The sequence below is a fragment of the Vanellus vanellus genome (genome assembly GCF_965231255.1).
Source record: "Vanellus vanellus genome assembly, chromosome: 3".
Taxonomy (NCBI): Eukaryota; Metazoa; Chordata; class Aves; order Charadriiformes; family Charadriidae; genus Vanellus; species Vanellus vanellus.
This window is the reverse complement of record NC_138907.1, coordinates 54,885,563-54,902,732: the sequence shown is the minus strand read 5'-3', so window position 1 is coordinate 54,902,732 and position 17,170 is coordinate 54,885,563.

The window sequence follows — 17,170 nt, the reverse complement described above, 5'->3', positions numbered from 1 at the left end:
TACTGCTGGGATCAGGGAATTCATACCCTGCCACAGGTGGTTGCTTTGCTCAGGATCATAAAGATTAACACATGGAAGCATAATGGCATCCTGCTTTGTAGCTCAGGTTAGAAGTTTCATTGATCTCATAGGACTTAGCACTGCTTCAGATGCGCAACATCTGGCCCATAACAAATAGGAACATGTGCATGTGAAATAAATACATTATAAAAAGTGAGAAGTAATGCATAAAGCTCATAGCAACACTTTGCCAAAAGTATCATGGATTTAAATGTTGATCTACTCATCAGCACCTTCTTTCATTACTGACTAATGCACAGAATAGGAAGTCTCTGTCTCCCCTCTCTCCTTCCCTTCTCAAGTGTTTCCTTGCTATGTATTTACTGAATTTTTAAGTCACTACACTTTCCATCGGTCTTTGAGAAAAAAAAAGTGCAGCACCTGCATATGGTTTCGAACAGCCTGATTTGCAGGGCTTCGTTTTTTAAGGATGTAAGTTTTAAAGAGTGTTACTTGTGGGGCTGTTGAAGATTTTTTTTCTACCTTCATGGGAATGTTCCTCTTTTCATGTTTTTAAAATGGAATTTTCATTTTCATTTCTATTGCTTGAGGAAAATGAAACTAAACACCAGGGAAGGTGACTTTCCTCATTCAGATTAGATTGGTACCGTTTCTCATAAAAAAAAAAGCAGCAAGCTAAAAAAGGATAAAAAAGATGAAGTCCTTGACAGTGCACCCATATCAATCTTCCCAGATCTTAATTTTTGGAAGGACGAGGAGTTTCTGAGTTAGTCTTTCATCAGACTGTCAGGACATTATTTTCTGTTATAGACTATAGGTTTTGTTTGCGTTTCTGTGGCACCTTCAATCCCAAAGGACTGACAGCACTTCACCTTCTATCCATCTGGTCTGTCTTCACCGTTTATTGAAGTGCAGCTGACACAGTCTCAGGAGCACGAATTGGAAATGTGTTTAATTGTGTATAACAACACTGTCCCACAGTGAAGGACAGAAGCAAAGCAGAATCCAGCAGAAATAGCAAGGGATATTCAGATAAAAGGGTAGCTAAAAATGAATATTCAACTAATAAAATTTTCTGAAAATAAATCTCACTTCATCTCATCCCTTACCGGTTTTAAGCCTATTTGTGTTACAGGTATCACGTGGAAGGTATCTGGTCTACCTGTCACAGGCTGTAGCTAGTATTTTGATCAAAACCCACCACTTTCTAGTTGCTTCTGAATATGCTTAGGTAGGATACGCTTTCCGAGTGTCAGAGGTGCTCATGTCCTTGCAGGAAATCAATGGGTACTGATAGAGTCCAGCTCACACGCTCATCCGACCGAAACGCAGGCTCCCTAGATAGCCCTAGTCAGGAACATCAAACGAATGCTTGCTCCTGAAAATTTTGATCATAACAGCAGTACCCTGCTAATGCATGGTGGACACATGCCAGAAAATCAGTCAGGATCATACCAGCCTCTTCTAGCTAGTGAGACGGTTCAGGACCTGAGATAACCACAGGCATTCAGGGGTTACAGCTGCTATAAATGATGGCACTTCTAATGGCATAATAGCAACAGTATTCCGGGAATTAAATTCAGCAACGGGATGGTCAGTGACGTAACGTTGTGTAGCTTCTGCATTGCTGTCTGCAAGAAAACAGAGCAGCAACCAGAGCAGCCCAGAACATACCTCCAATGTGCTTGCTCTTCTCGGGCGGAGGCTATTCCAGCGGTCAAGGGAAGAAAATGGGGCAGTGGTGCGCTGACAAGCACGGGCATGGCTTCTTGGCAAACAACCCCCAGAGTAAATGGCTTATTGTACAGAAAGATTTCAGCCCCAGTTAGCTGAAATTGTAGGGAAGAATGTCTAGCCAGTAAAAGAGTTGGAAGGACTGAAATTCGTTGAAGTCAGTGAAATGCTGTTGAAGGCAGACGAAAGCAGTAAGGTCATGCTCTTAGGTAGCTTTTTGAGCGTCCTGTTTCCACCAAGGTTATTCCGATTTAATAACGCCCCGCGTCTCCATGCTGAGCCCATGTCTGAGGCAGTGTGTGCTCTAGAGTCGTCTTTAGCATTAGGCATTTTTCTAATCGTTCCTGAACATGATTTGTAGGTGAGTCAGTCTGCTGAGGAGATTTGGTATTCATGGTAGCAACCCCCTTCCCTACCTTCCAGTCATCTCAAAGGACTCATTTGGTGATGTCTATCACATACAATTATGTTAGAACCCCATTAATTAATTAATATTAGTTGCTAATGGTTATGCAATTAATGGTATTTGGAAGAATATAAAATGGAGTAAATAACTTCAAAGTGTTGAGTCCTATTTGGCAAGCTAATACAGCTCATCCTGCCCAATTACACTGATAAGATTTTAAACTAATTGAGCTCACACTGTGCCTCTCCATTACCTGACATTCAGCAGCACACAGAGAAGATTAAAGGGATTCAGGGGATGGCGTGCTTGTAAAACCCGGAATAGTCGCTCCTGGTTTTCATTTAAGCATAAATACATATTAATTCACAACTGAACAATACTTTCTATGGAGGTTGCCATAGAGATGAGCATTTTGAGAAGTTTGGGGCTTTTGCTGGCATTTCAGGTTAAAAAATAATGACCCAGGTTACTCAGGACCTCATTACACAATGGCAGGTGCATATCCTGCAATCCAACCGGTCGCTCACCATGGCACCATAGGAGCACAGGGCTCGCCATACTGGATTAAATCATTTGTTCATCTAACTTGACATCTTGCCTTCTGCACTGATATTCTTGAGGAAGGTGGAAGGCTCCCATAATGCCTATTACCTATCCAATTATGCGATGTGGTGCACAGGGAAGAAACATCCTTTCGGAGCCCTGCGGGCAATTAGCTCACACCCAGAAGCGTGATATTCAATTACCCTTATTATTTCAGCATGCCAAGCAGCAAGAGGTGGTTAATGATTGCATGAAATTACCCAGCCTTTTAAAAAAATCCCCTCAAAGTTTCCAGAACCTTACATCACATGCCAGCAAAACCCGTATGGGGCCCAATAGCAGCAGTCAAACTGAGGGAAGGCAAGTGACAGATTATTCACTTGCATGCCAAATTTGTCTCTTCGAGCCTCTTGTTCATACCCACGGAATCAGCCCTGAGGGACATTTTACAGGACAGTAATGTTCATCCAAAACCGAATCTATTCCTCTCCCCTACTGAAGCTACTGGCTTTTCGTTTGCTGTCCAGAACTGGCTATTTTTCAGAGAACGCTGTGGGCTGCCGAACTCTCAGCTTTTGTTGCAGCACTCTGGATTCAGAAGTTGCCGGTGACCATATCCATGGGATGCTGACATCTTCTGCCAGTCACCAGACTCCCAGCAAAACAACCCCCGAAAAAGGAGAGGATCTGATAAAATCCTTCAAAGTTGTGAAGCAATGCTTTTGGAGGATTAATTATTTTTCATTGAATAAGAATGGGTGGCTGAATTAATTAATAGATTAACTCCTTGGAGAAGAAAACTGAAGTTCCTTAGACAGAACAAACTAAACATTGAAAATTCAGTTGTCTTTCAACAACTGTCTTTAGAAAACTTTGCAGCAGTGTTTGCACTTCAACGGGCATTTCCATTGTCACGGAAAACTGGGGCCAAAGATGCCAAGATCCATGTAAATTATATAGGAAGGCAGTATAAAAACATTCCCTTTGTTCAACAGTGACAGGGTGCCGTACAAGAAAGGAGGTAGTAAATAATGAGTATAACTGCTGTGAGAAATACATTTGATACCTATTTAAACCAGACAAGAGATCTGGGCTGGTAACATTATGTCCTTCAGAGAAAGCATAAGGGAGATGATGATGAAATGAATCTGCATTTTTGATGGCACCAAACAAGTGTTGAACTTGGTCGAACGGAAGTTACAAATGGGCTGCAGGTGGAATTTCACAAGACCTTCAGTCTCTGAAGGACATATACTCTGATTAAGATGTATTGAATCATTACTTATTCAGAAAGAGACAGCTAAGTTCTTCCTGCTAAAAATTTAAGCAATAAGCTTTATCTTTAAGGCTTAAAGAAATTAACTTCCTTTTAAGTGTAAAGCTGTCTGCTAAAACCAAAGGTGGGGGGATGGGTTCCTCTTACAGCTGCAGACCCTCATCCAAGTATTTAAGGTGTCAGGATGGCAGTTAAAATGCAGTCTCACGCTTTTCACCAGTACTGACTGGATCGAATGTATATTCTGTAAATACGTATCTCTCCACTGATGGCTATGGCACTGCCTCAATAAATACCAGGACTCATTTGGGCCTGTTTCACGTTTACTAAGTAATCATTTAATTCTACAGTCTTTATAGAACAAGACTATTTGACTAAATGGACTTTCAAAATGGACTAGGTAGGGAATGTGAATTTTAGTCTCTGAAGCAGATGACAGTGTTTTGGGCACAGTCTTGGGATTCACAAAGGGGGTGTCGTAATTTATATTCCCCAACGATAGATCTATTGCTCATGGCAGACAAAAGCCAGCTGCCTCCTCAAGGATCAGTCACAGTGAGCACACGGAGACAAAATAACACTTTGCCAAACTTATTTGATTAGTGCAAAATTCTTTTTCCCTAATATCCCTGTTTCCTGTAGTAGGTGGTAGAAAAAAGTGAGACTAATCAGGTAAAAATGCTTTCATTTCCACACAGGGATTAAAATTTCAAGGTGTGTTATCAATTCAAATATTCTCGAATACCTACAACTGTAGCTTATTGAATAGAATGAATATGAATTGGAAAAACGGGTGGGTGGCTTTACTTCTCTCATTTATCAGAGGAATAAATTGCATTAAGATGTTGATGTTTTCCCGGAACAGAAAACAATAGATTCTGTGAAAGACATATAGGAAATAACACCGAACTGCTGCAAGTCCTCTAGTAACTGCTGCCAGGAGCCGCAAACATCAGAGGTAAATGAATAATCACCAACCGAGCAGAACAACCATTAGACATAATGATAGAAAACCTCCTTTCACACTCACAGACATCAGCCTTTCTGTGCAATTACGAGTTGGCAGAAGCAAACAATTGGCTGTAAAACAAGATAAAGAGCTACGCAAAGAACCCGGCTTTTTGCTGCGAGTGAGTGGACTGCGAGTGAATTCAGCTGCTCTGCTTGGGAAAGGGAACAAATGAGAGCGTACGCTTCTGCGTCCTTCAAAGAAAATTCAGCAGAAGGAAAAATCAAACTACTTTAAATTCTTGCTTCTCGATAAATCAAGCAAGAACTACCCAAAATGTCCAGCTTTTCTGCAACTCTTTTGAAGCAGAGCAAGTAGGACCTCTCAAGAGAGCCTGTAGGTTTATGTCCCTATTGAGAGGGATGCAGAGAAATGGGGGGTGATGAACAGCGAGAGCAGGAAAAGGGGGAACACTGTAACCCCGTGTCTGCTATTGACTTCTTATGCATCACTCGCACCACTGAGAGGAGAATCATTTCACGTCCTGTGTGGCCCAAAATGCTTTAAGCGCTATTTGGTTTAATATTTAATTATGAGCTATATTTATTCTGTGAAGGAAGTTGCCAAAGAAGGTGAGGGATGTTATTTGGGGGCACATAGTAAAAGATATTGACTAAAGAAGGGATAATTTAGAAAAAGAAAACACCAAATAAGTGTGCTGGAGACAGAGAACAACTGATCTGCTCAGTGTCACCGAATAAAACTAATATAACGTGGCTTTGCAGCGTGATTTCGCTGTGGATGCTTTCCCTTCTGTGTGGGTTTGGGAGTTTGAAATGCAGAACTATGGGATTTGTCTGGTTTCCTTTTTTTTTTTTTTTCATTCAGAATGTCTGCTAAATTGTAATTTCCACTTCTTAAATCTCTCCAGTGCCAAGCAGAGAGCAATATTTCACTGATCACCCTCTTTAACTGACTCCAGCTAATTCATGCTGAGAATATTAGAAAACCACAAACTATATATCTCATCACTGAGCAAGAAGGCTCAGGGCTGCATTTCCTCTGTGTTCTTAAATGTTTTGTTTTTCTATTTAGGAAAGAAGACAGGCTTTCAATTGAAATCCTTTCCATAAAAATGAGAATAACTGGAGTTTTAGAATAGAAGAAAACAAATTACATAGTACCCTTCAAAAACACTTTCTAATTCTGCTTATTCTGAGGTGAAATGATGGTACTGGAAGTCTTCTAAATTTTAATGAAAACTTTAAGGCACTTTGAAACTTCAGAGTTAAAATTTATCACTATGAAAATACTGCAGAGAAACAGTTTCCTAAAGAATAGGTGACAGAGAAGAACAAGTTGGTAGGCTCTCAGAAGTCAGGCTATTCCATATATTACAACGGAAAAGGAGATTATTTTTAATTTTAAATGTATTTTGGCTCTTCTTGCTTATTGTAAGCTGCATGTTAATCTCTCTCAAACAAAGAGGAATCGTTACCGTATCATTGAGCTATAAACTATTTGTTCTTTGCTGAAACACAACATACGGGGTTTCAGTTCAGAACTAATGTTATTTTTCAGCTCAGTTTCAGAAAAAAAAAAAAAAAGAGTTATGTTCTCTGCTGCTAAAGGGTCGTCTCATTATGAATAAATTCACGCTCGGAACTCAGACTGTTGTACTGTGTGGAAGGTTTAGTTTCAGGACTTCAATAAAATGATAGGTTGACCAGATGTTTTTCTATCACTATTTGCATAGTAATATTTTACTGATGCAGGGCCTTTAATTACACAGCTGTATTCCCCGGGAAGTCAACAAAATAGGATATGTAAATGAAGAGAAATATGACACTTCATTGTATGAAATGGCTTTTTAGGTAATCACCTTCAGAATGCATAGAGACTTCAAGGGATTTTACAGTAACCTGAAAAATAGCGTGAAAAAAGTGTCAGTGTGACAGAGATGAGATCTATTTTTCAGGAAATATGGAATCAACATTTCTAAAGCACCGACTGGTAGAATAAGCTTGAACAAACCAAACTTGTTACAGGCAATGGAATAAATAATATGCACGCTTGAAATTACTTTATGCACTGAACTACATATTTACCTCATGGCTTTACTGACAAGAAGTTATTGCCTGTCAGGAAAGTGATCGTCATCCTTATTTCCTCCACATCTCTAAACAGGACTAAACACAGTCTCTTTGGCTAAATATATGCAATGAGAAGCTGCCACAGAGTTTGCTGACAGATGGTTTCCGAGGCTCTGCCAGTCCTGGTGCAAGAGGTATATCTGTGGTATGTTGACAATTTCCTCTCCAGTACGCAAGGTATTTCCACATAGGTATGAAACCGGTTTAAAGATTTCCAGATTATATATGTGGGCTTATATATGTATAATTTTCCAAATGATGTATGTGGAATTTCTCAGTGGTGTAAGGAAGGCAGTGACATTTTCTGTGCAGTTCTCACAGCCTGATACCTGAAGACCCAAGGCAGGAGGTGCTATGTAAGAAAGTAATTTTCACTTATGTGAATAGACCAGTTGAAATCCGGACTACTTGTCTGAGCTGTACTTGGCACAGAGATTTATTTACAGGAGGAGAACGTGGGGGGAAAAAAAATGTTCTGCTTTTATAGACCTATCATGCAGTGTCTGGCTGAATGAATGGATGTTTTCTCTAAAATAAACTAACATATAATTACTTTCCGGTTATACAAAAATATCTTTCATGACAAAATATTTTTCTCAAGTTGTAGCAGTGTAGTGAAATACTGTAGAAAATGCAATTTTATTATGAATCTTTACTATTGCTTTTTAGCTGTATTTTAATAGCATGGTGAAAAGCACTTTATTGCCTAACTATAAAAAAATTACTTTTCTGTGTTTGTTGGTTTGGCTTATAGTGTTCACTGAAGGAAGTTCTGACGCAAGTGCTTAGCTATTAGCATATTAAGGTACTGCTGTATGGGAAAGCAGTTAAACACTTAGGCATTCCATTGAACTGAAACCACACAGTGCAAATGCACAGTATTGCAAACTGCCATAGGTAAATGTATGAGGCCGGAGCGGATGGAAACGCTTAGAAAGAAGGAAATGTAGCTGTTTCTCAAAAGTGGGAAAAGATTAGATGATGTTCTTTACACCAGAAAATAAGGAAAGGAAAAAAGAAAGATAGAACACAAAATAAATTCCGGTCCTCTTGCGTCAAGAGATCAGCTTGATAGATGCAAGATCAGATCCAAAGGTGCTCATTGACTCCTGCTGAAATAGTTGCAGAGCGCATTCTCTCGGCTGGGCTTTCTGCTGCAGCGACACCAGCCAACTCTCACCCACCTCTGCTGTCAAAAATCATCAATCAAATGCTGGCAAAAGTTAAACAGACAAATTAAAAACAATTAAAATTTCTTCGGAAAAGTTGTCCCCTTCCTTTTATTGAAGATTCAGTGAAATTTTTCAAAAGATAGGCTGTTAATCCACCACAGTTTCTCTGTCAGGCTGCAGCAAGGTCTCTCCCAGTGAGCACTTGCATGAATCAGGTATCATGGGTAACTGAGCTGTCTTTGTTAAGTTTGAAATTGGGAAAAGAAAACCAGAAATGAAAGACTAGGAAAGAGAGAAAAACTTAAATGGAATAGAAATAAAATGTAAGAGTGGGGATAACGGCGAAACTGAGATTTTAAGACGGCTTGAATTTTAACAGGTTGGGCATCCTTGCAGTCAGGTTGCTTTGTGGGTTCATTGAGGGATGATGCCAGCATCTCTGAGAAGGAGCACTAATTACCCAAGCCCCCTGGCTCTCAGTACTTGCCCTGCGAGTGATCACCCTCACCCTCACCATAGCAATGTCCGAGAAGGACGAGGTCCCTCGTCACTCCTGGCTGATCGTAGCAACGGCTGTGTTGGTCACTGCTGTACCAAGATAACACTTCAGGTTCATCAAAAATAATTTGCAATTCAAAGATTTTTCTCTTCCTGCTGCTGTGCTAGCTTAGGGCCCTACGTGAATCCCCAGAGCTCAGTTTCACCGTTGAATTCTCATTGGATTGCCTAAATCAGGGAGAACCATTTTTCTGTTTTGTCAGGAAATAGCTATATTAACAATTTTACAGAACGCATTTGCGGGTTGAGCTTGAATGTCTGTTGCTTTTGTCGTTTTCATTCAGAAAGCCATTTTAAACTCTAGCGAATTTTTATAGCATTTGCATGTCCCAACTGTAGAGAGTCATGTAGGGATTTATCGTGTAAATAAACAATAAAACTCCTGGCTAGGACCCCTCCTGTGAAATTTGAGTGCTCTCACATTACATTTAACAGTATGTAAGCTCTACACAAAATAAACTTCCTGTAGTCTTTGAGCTTGGTCCTCTTATTGGAGAAAAAGTATCTTAATTTCCCTGCCAAATATAGGACACTTTCCTTGTTAGATATAAATATGTATATATACACAAAACCTTTTTTTTTTTTTAACATGTTGCTAATGGATGATGTAATGCCTTACTTTATGCAATAATTCCCTTGGTAAAAATACCTTGTAGCTAATTTTTGTTTTTCTCTATCCTTTTGTTCAAACCAACACAATAACTTGGCCTGCATCACTCAGTTACTAAACTACACTTATGTGACACCCATATGTGCCAGGGCTCAGGGCTCCTGGCGATAAAATGGTTCCTCTACTCTCCTAAAACAATGAAATCTGAGAAAACCAAAATCAAGCAGGAGTTTCCTTCTGTTATTTGCTATTTTGTCAAAGATACTTGGCATTTAAAAAAAAAAAAAAGTCTTTAAATGTCTCACAACAGCTCCTTTCTGCTTGCTGACAGAGATACTTTTCCCCAGAGAGAACAACTCTGCACAAATAGTTTTCAAAGATTTCTCTCTTGCACAAGGCACCTCCTGCAATTAAGAGTGACTTGCGTGTGTCAGGGCTACCCCTGGGTGTGCCAGGAAAGAATGCAAACTGCTGTGGCCAGAAACAAGACCTGTATCCTTTAAAAATGAGAGCTACAGACATCTCTCTGACATGTGTGTACTCACTTTCATGTGTGTTCATTTTCTTTCTTTTCTAAATCTCGGCCCTGGAGTCTCAGAGCCGCAGCAGCACCTTGGTCACTCTGCGTCACTTGGCGCGCTCTCTCTGGCAGGTGCTCACAGCACCCAGAAACCAATCGAAAAGTAGTTTGATCTTTGAAGTTAAAATTGTTACTCATATCAATATCTCAGAGAGATTTGATAATGAGACATTGCTGCAATAGATTTAAAAATCTTTAGTTTACTACTGGTTTTTAACTTCAGAGGAACCGAGTAGCAGGTGATTTGGTGTCTTTTCCTTCTGCTTTTGTGCATGTCAAAGTTTTTGAAACAAAGGTCTTGTTGGCATTAATGCACTCAGCAACTATGACAGATCTACTGGCTGCCAGTTTGTGGAAAGTAGAAGGAAAAAACCACCGAATCAGGTGCTGGTTCACTGTCACATCAAGAACTCGTTGCTAGTCCAAGCACCACCAAACATCAGCATCATCAGTTCCCCATGCTAAAGCAACCATGTCATTAGAAGGTTCCCATTGCCCACACCATATCTCTAATTTCTGCATGGTTTAAATGTGCGCTTGGCACTGTTGCTTAGCTGGACCCCGCTGCCGTCCCGGGCACCAGTCCCTGCAAAGGGCGACAGTTTGTTCCCAAGCTCTGAACAGCCGTAGGCTGATACTTAAGATCTTGTCTGAAAACCGTGGTGCGACGCTGCCTTTGAAGGTCAGTTTCCCCGAGACATAGGCAATGCACTGCTAAATCTCTGTGAAGTCAGGGAAATAGAGATGCATGTTTTGCCTAAAATACGACGTGAAATTAAAGCACAATGTCACAATAATTAAGACGCCGTGAGGTAACACGGGTGTGTAAAGCGGCTTCCTTGTCTGCATTTGTGATGACTGATTTACTTTTGTAATCTCCAACTCCTTTTCCCAAAGGAAATCTCCTAGTCAGTATGTTCCTTCTCTTGTTTCCCGCACCCTGCTTAAGCGCTGGACTAAGTGCAGAAATATAATTTTCCTTGTCGGCTTCGTGGGTTGCTCACCTTAGTATTTGAATGCCTCATATATTTATTATCATAACAACCGGGTAGAACTGACTGCTGTTGTCACCCTCGGTTTACAACCGGGATACCAAAGCAAAAGGCAGTTAAAGTCAAAGTGACCAGAATAGCTAGTGATCATGCAAGGTCTGAGTGACGAGGGACCCTAGGGAGAGGCTTGAGGACTCATTGTCAAGAGTCTTTACCACCCCCTGCTTGCTGCCCCTCCTGCTGCCGTACCGCCCAGCGGCATCACCCTCTCCTGTCATCTTTTAAATCTTGCTTCGCTCTCTGGCTGCTGCAAGAATCTCCCTCTTCAATTTAGACTGGTCACAAAGGCTGCAGTTTGATAACCTCATGTAAAATAAAGCGCTTCGTAGCCCGGGCGATCCTACTGACTTCAGTAAGAGTAATAGTATTGGACTTCATATATTAATAAACAGGAAAAAATAATAAATAAGCGAGCTGGAAATATATTTTGTATTGCAGCTTGGCTGTGAAACAAACACGCATTTTCTAGTAGTCAATTCATATTATACTGACTACTAAAACAAATGTATCAGATAACAAGACCTACACCCAGACTCATATTTGCAGGCAATAAATCCATCAGGAATTGAAGAACTGTGTGTTATTGCTTCAAGAAAGCACAACGACCGTGCAGCCTCAGAGCTCGCTGTTGGACTAAATCCACAAATTCTGGAAAAATAAGGCATTCCTTGGCCCCAGAAATCATATTTTCATCTCATTATTTACTTGCAGTTTGTGTGTGCTGAGCTGGGCAGACAATAAGGGAATGCTGAATAGCACTGAGTTGCAAAGAAGAGCCTTCCAAATCTGGGTTGTGCTACTGTTTGGAGGTGAAACCGTGAGAGCAGCAAAACTTTGGTGTTTTACTTGACACCATATGTCAAGCTGTGTCCTAAATGAAGGATTGGATGCAAACTCTGCAACAGAGGCTTGGAAGAGCTGTAATTTGTCCCTGTTTCTCATAAATTTTCCCTGAGCATTTTCTACCTTTCACTGCTGGAGTTGGGATAGCGTACTAAGTGCACTGCCTCTTATACAGTGTTTGGGGGGAGGCAGGGTCAATGCCTACTTTTTCATCCAATCTAAGCTCAAAAGCCACTAAAATCTTTTTATAGCTACATTAAAAACATTAAAGCAAAAGTTTCAGTTTCTGTATGCCTTAGTTTATAGCCAGAGTTTTAAATAATTTACCAAAACTATTTGATTCCCATGTTGGACCCTTTACTTCTGACAAGAAGTATGAAAAGGCACTGCCAAGGTAATGGCAGATCTATGTTCCACAATGTCCTTAATCAATGAAAGGCGTTTTGCTTCCCCCCCAAGACTTGCGTGATTGAGTTCAAATTTAATAGGAAATACCTGTGTCGTGCTTCAGGACACAGATTTTTCATGAACGACTGTGGTTAATGATCACAGTGATCAAGACAAACCTCTATATTGAATATCCACCTATTCTGATGTTCTCCAGTGCGGGGTGGGGGGGGGAGGGGAAGCTCTCCTAATGTTTTCAGTAATGTTCAAGTCTCTCCTGTATCTCAACGCTGGGTGAAAATATTTTGTTGTTGTTGATCTCCAGTCAGGTAGCCCAATAAGAAATTTGGTTTGGCTGCATTATAAGAGCTCTGATCAGGTAGGCATCCTAACCTTTTCTTTCCACACTTGCAACTCCAAAAAGACCTACTGTTTTCATTTTTACTGTGTATGCAAAATTCAGAGTGCTATATGTAATCGAAGCCTGGGAATTTACACTCAGTTAAAACACAGTGATTCTCCTTTTTAAAAAACAGCTATAGGCAGGTAAACAGTTCAACAATCAAATCAGAGCAAAGAATCTATTGCTTCCAAGTAAAAAGAAAGTGACTGGCAAGAGGAAATGAGAAGAGGGACAGGAGCAGGAGAATAAAGGTTATTCTATAAAAGGAAGTCTACCTGAAGAAAACATAAACCAGGGTTGCTCTAGAGCCTTATAGTGTTCAGTAGTTTATCATGAAACTGTTCAGGGCCTAAATCTGCATCCCTGCGTATTTCTAGGCCACTCACCTCCCTTAACTACCTCGGGAGGAATTCAAGCCCCAGACTGAAGCCTTGGTACCCTCTCTCTGAGTTCAGCATCTTTCTGCTGGATGCCAGGCAGGATAGCTTGCATTTCCCTTTGCAGACCAAGATTCGCCATCCAAAGTCAACACCAGCCTCCAGCATGCAGTAGTGCATCATTGCCAGGGTTGTTAAACTGCCCGCAGAGCTGGCAGCAAGACAGTCATAGCTCCTGGTATGTTTAAAGCTATAGAAATATTTTTCTCTCCAGGGATAAACCATCTGGCTATACTTCCACTCTCAAAAAAGGAGGATGCTAGGCCAGCTTTTTTGGTGGAAACTGCTTTAGGGGAGACGTGGACGAACTTGGCATCTTTGAAATCTTCGATACTTTCAGATAAGCTTTGATCTTGGCACTCCCTGAAATTCCTTTTGCTAGGAGACTTCACAGGAATGCAGAATTAAACTGCTATCTTGCTTTTCTAAGGTCACATAGATGACTAATATCACACTTTAAACCATATAATTTTTACATCCCTAATTAAGAAAAAGCACCTCGGTTAATTGCTTATTTCCAGGTATAATATATAGTCAGTAATGTTAACTGCTGCATCTATTTATATTCGGAAGGTGATGATAGCAACAGGAAGGTCCAGAAGGAAAAGACAAATGATAAAGGAAACTCATACTAAAAAATATTTGTAATCCTCTCATTCCCCCAGGAACAAAAGCTTAGATTGCAAATGTAGGTACTAGATAAACTGACACAACTATTTACCATTTAAATGTGCTATTCTCATGATTCTAAAACACCCTGGTATTAATACAAAATCTCCTCAAAATCTGTTAAAAAACCCGCCAAATTAAACATGTAATAAATATTTTGGACAGTATGGTTAAACATGTTTTTTACAGAGTTCATCACCTATTAAAAAGTCCTGTTACACCACAGTAACGCTTCACGTCCTGAATTGCACAAGCTCAGTGTGGTATAAAAGACAACACCAGTGAATACCAATAAGGCTGCTGAAGAAGCCCATGCATAAACAGTGCATACATATAAAGTAGGGGTCACATTTTGGTGGTACAAACAAGATGATCAGAAAGAAAAAGCTTGCCTTTCCAGGCTTAAAGTCAGCCATGAGAAGCACTATGATTTTATTAAAATTAGAAAGAAGTCTGTGTCTTTTTCCTTTTAATCATTCGATTTCTAGTTCAGTCATTTAATGGCTTGTTCAAATCTGTCCTCATTTATTAAAAGGTCTCTGTCTGAAGATGTTTTAACAGCCCAAGGGCTTGCCTTAAATACATACTTAATACTAAATAAAATTGAAAGAGAATATCTGCAGTCCTTCATTTTCATACTTAACGTGCACAAAGCACCACTTAAGTAAAAGGAAGCAAATGGCTGAAGAATGATAGTGGGTCCATTTGCGGCTGTTCCACTCCGTTTTGCACCTGTACTGACAGCATTAGGCTTATTGTGCCATAAAACCATTTCAAAAAGCTTGGAAAGAGCGGGGTTTTGCTGTAAACATCAGGACAGGAAGCTGCCGACTGCAGAAGGGCAAGAGTTGCTTTAGAACAGGGATGCAGAAACCGGTATTTCTATGTACGTGCTCTAAACAGACAGCACTCGCTTATGCCGAGATGTTGGCAACCTGTGGTCCTGTAGAAGGAAAACGATGCTGGTGTGCGTGATGCACTGCATTACGGAGCCTTCCATTACGATTCTCTCCAAATGGATGTAAAGTAACGCTTTTGGCTGTTTCGTCCATCTTGTTTAGCAGTTAATCCACAGCCATCTGCAAAATGATAGCTCGTGCAAACTGAGATATCCTTTAGTTTAAGGATAGCACGCACCAAAACCAGGAGTGGTGAAATCAATCTGCTTGAACGTATCCCAGGTCAGCAGGTGGGGAAAACTTTGGACCAGTTAAAAGGTGCCACACAGAAAACCATTGGCAGGGCAGAGAAGAGCACACGAATGATTTACTGAGCTTTCATCCCCTGAGTCACAGTCCCCTCTGTTTAAACTAAAGGTACCTTTTCAGGACACGATGGAGAGAAATTTGTACCTTTTCCATTTTGTTGCTAAGTAAGACTACATGACATTGCCTTAAATGCTGTAGTTTTCAAACAACAGAACAAGCCCTGACAGAAAATAGGCCCATTATGCCTTTGTTCATGGAAATGTCTGAAAAATGTCCAGCCTGACTGGTGTGCAGCCTCAGACATCTGCTCTGCGAAATGTGGAGTAAGGAGAGCTGATTTGGTGCAGAGCCTTGAAAACTCAGTCTCTGTTTAATCCTGCTCATGGTGTCCTATACCAGTTTGGCATTGGTGTCGCAAAGCCTTTCCAGGTTAACCCTGGCTCCACAAGAATCACCTCAGGCTCTTGTTCCTCACAAAGCGTCTCCTGCACTTTTTTTCCCCATCCAGAGATCTTTTGAGAGTTCTTCATGTCTACAGTTTTATCGTCTAAGCTAAATTACTGCCTAATCAGAGTCACCACTTACCACAGCTTTTGCTGGATGCCTCTGCCAAAACCCGTAGTGCTGCTCTCATGGCCAGGGCATTTGAAATCCTTCCCAGAGAAGATCCAATTCCAGCAGCCAGCACAGCTCTGACTCTCGCTACGCTCCTTCCCCATCCCCTCACTCCCACCCCAGCTTGCGGTCTGGCCAGTACAGCCAGCACAGGCCCTCCTTTGCAACCCACCTATGGCCACACAACCTCTTCTCCTGGGGTGGGCATCTTGGATATGGAGGGAGCAACACCGAGATGCAGAGCTGCAGGGAGGCGGGAGGCTGCATTGCTCCCCTGGCATGGGCCTGTATCTAGAGACAGCTGTGCTTGGCAGAAATGGGGATAACGTTGCCTGTGGACACTCAGAGGCTCACTTTTATCTTTGTGAGCGTGTGTGTGCATCATACAGCTCTGCTGTGCAAAAACTGCATCTTGTTATTCGTGCCTGGCTGGGGAATTTCCTCCTCGCCAGGTTCTGCTGTGGGTGGCTACTGGGATTTTCTTCCCCCACACTGGTCGGTTCTGGACTCTGGTCGGGTTTTCTCTCAGGGTTTAACTGGTCTCTTGGGGTTTGCTGGTGTACTTGCTCGACAAAGTAGGAGAACCCTTTGTTGGTTGGTATTGGGGCCAACAAATATCTGAAATGTAGGAATGCAAAAATGTAAGAAAAATTATTGAATTACTTCTGCAAGGGCTATAAACTTAGATATGGTCTTGAAGAACTTGGGGTTTGTCTGTGGGGAACAGGGGTACACAGGTATGATGCAGATCACAAACATGTCAAATTCGGCTTTTATATTTAACAGGTTTGCTGAATGTCACGGAAGCAGCAGTATCACTCAACCCTGCAGCAGGGCAGCATGACGTGTGGAAGATGCATTCTCTGCATTCCACATTTCTTGACTTTGTGCCTATGTCCAACAGTGACTTGACTTCTTCCCACGTTACTAGCTGAACATGAAAATTTTTCTGATTTTTTTTTTGCTTAGGATCTTATCCTTAGTTCTTTTCTTGTACCTTCCTTCGTTTCCTTCCCTGCCTTTTCTATCTTACTTTCTTTTTTCATATCTCCCTCCAGGCCATACAGCTCTCTCCCCACCTAAAGCTCCTGCTGCAGGATTTTTCAGCACCACTTCACACATACAGTAACTACGGGGAAAATACATTTGTTGGTCATTTTCAGGTTTTTTTTTTGCTGAAAACACTTTAATCGTGGAAACCATTGTGACAATGCTATTATATTTCTATCGAGCTGTAGTGGAGACACTAAAGCAGCTATACATCTCAGTGTGGCAGTCTGTCTGCCACAGGAATCTTCTAGCCAGGGCAAACCAAAGACCTAAGTAAGAAGAGTTTGATATAAAGCTCTTCTGAGGGCAACTGAAATAATTGGATGAAGCAGACAAACTTTTAAGAGCATAAATCATTGTTTAAGAAGACTCATATGTCCAAAAGCTTGTTTGATTTCTTTCTCCTATTGCGTATTATTTTACTGAAAGACACTGCCTCACCCCTCCAGCCTTGCCTTGTTGAAGCAATCTGTGCAGAAACCCGAATTCAGGGTTTTTATGAGA